Source organism: Microcebus murinus, chromosome 3 (assembly GCF_040939455.1).
Source record: "Microcebus murinus isolate Inina chromosome 3, M.murinus_Inina_mat1.0, whole genome shotgun sequence".
In the NCBI taxonomy this organism is placed as follows: Eukaryota; Metazoa; Chordata; class Mammalia; order Primates; family Cheirogaleidae; genus Microcebus; species Microcebus murinus.
In genome coordinates, this window is record NC_134106.1 from 7421832 (window position 1) to 7423853 (window position 2022).

Here is a 2022-nt window from a genome sequence, read left to right on the forward strand (position 1 = left end):
CCGCGCAGGCCCAGCGGGGGCGCGGCCTAGAAGCGGAGGCGCCGCCGGGGCGTGGAGCTGGGGGCGCGGCCCGGCCGGGCGGGGGGCTGCGAACCCGGGGGTGACGCGTGGGTGATGCTGGGGTGGGGCGGCAATCCCCCAGGAAGCTGGCGTGACTGGGCCAGGTCGTGAGGGCACGACCGAGGGCTGGGGCGCGAACCCGGCCCCGGGGAGAGGCGAGGGCGAAACCTCGGGGCAAGGAGGGCTCTGGGGCGCGCGCGCGGCCCCCTCCTCGGTCTCCTTCCCGCTCTCCCGCTCCCCGCCGCCCGCTCCTTGCAGCCGGCCGCCCCGGCTCCGACCCTCCCATCTACCCTGTCCCCACAGCCTGGAGTAACTGAAAGCACTCGGGCTGCGACACGCTCGGGGCGACCCCAGCCGGGTTTTGTTCATTTGCGGAAACTCCTCGGGGCACACACCAGCCTACAGGCCTGTGGGGACGGTGGGGAGAGTCTGGAGGTGACGTCCCAGGCTGGCCCTAGACTGGCCAGTTACTTCTCCTCTCCCAACCTCAGAGCCCTCAAATGTTAAATTGGGGAGGGCCAGGGTGGTAGAAATACCATTGAGGGGCTTTGTAAGATGAATGCGCAGGGCCTCGCACCTCCCTGACCTCCCGCCTTTAAATGTCTGTCCCCCTTCCCCAAAACACATACACACACACAGGCAGGACTGGAGGGGAGAGGGCCATCCTCGAGGAGCCCTCGGGCCTTCCCTTCCCTCCCTTGCCCCATCTGAGATTCCTGTGAGAATGCTGAGTCTCATCAAAACCCCAAAATAGGAATCACTTTTGGGGAAAGAAACTTTTAAATGAGGAAAAGAGGAAAAGCAGCCCCCCCCCCAAGGAAAAAAGCAAAAGGAAATACCAGTAGGTATTGGTCATATGGCTAGATTTTGGTCATTGGATACTGTTTAAAAACAACAACTACCCTCTTATTTTTCAGTGAACTAACTTCAAACCAGGAGTAGGAAACACTCCAAAGCTGTCTGATTCAAACTCAGGGGTCCTTACTGCTGGTTGTTCCTGTGTTTTACTTAGACCTTCCTTTCCCCACTTCCTCTAAAATCCAACCTTTCCAAAGCAGGGCAATTCAAATGTCCTGGGTTTAACTCACGTATCTTGACTTCACATTAATCAGATCCTGACTGGATTGTAGAATAATTGTGAAAATGGAATTTTAGCTAAAGTTTCCCAACCATAGACTTGAAAATTTGCTACTTTATGATTTTAGGAGTAGGCATTAAAAACTTTATGCCCAAGAAAATGGAATAAATATGGGACTCAGATCCATATACATTTATTTTTGTTAGAGAACAAGAAAGCACTTATAACCATCCCACCCCCTTTTTCATTCCTGCAGCCCACTTACCAAGTGACCCTACCCCTTTTTGATGTACTGTCTTTTTTTTTTTTTTTTTTTTTTGCAATCAAGACCCTAGTGAATGATGTACTGTCTTAACCATGCAAATGTAGAACATGGGGACAAACACATTAGATGTCATTTGGGAGTTCTAAATCCCCAGATGTATCTAGTTTGGAAGCTATTGATGTAAGTTTTCTCTTTAAGAAAACAAATCTCATCTTGAAACACTTTAAGCCTGAAAAAAATTCAGAGGGAAAAGAAATTTTTTCTTGAATAAGTTCAACTCAGTTTAATCATTTAAAGGAAAACATTTTACTTCTGGCTAAGTAGAGTCTCGTCATGCGACTCAGTTCAAATATATCCACAGCTCCCTGTGTTCACCTCCCAGGGCAGCCGATTTTTTCTGGCCACTCTTGATTCCAGCCCTGTTTTCCCAGACTTGTCTAGTTAGCTCTGCTTCAGTGTAGAAATACTGCCAAAGCCTGTGTTCTTTCCACTTTGAGAGTACATTTAAAATTGACTACATTTGTAGACCTGGCTTCCATCAGATATGCCATGAACCCAGATTGATTTTATTAGAAGCTTCCCATAATATTAAATCAAAAAACCTAAGCTTTTCCCATGA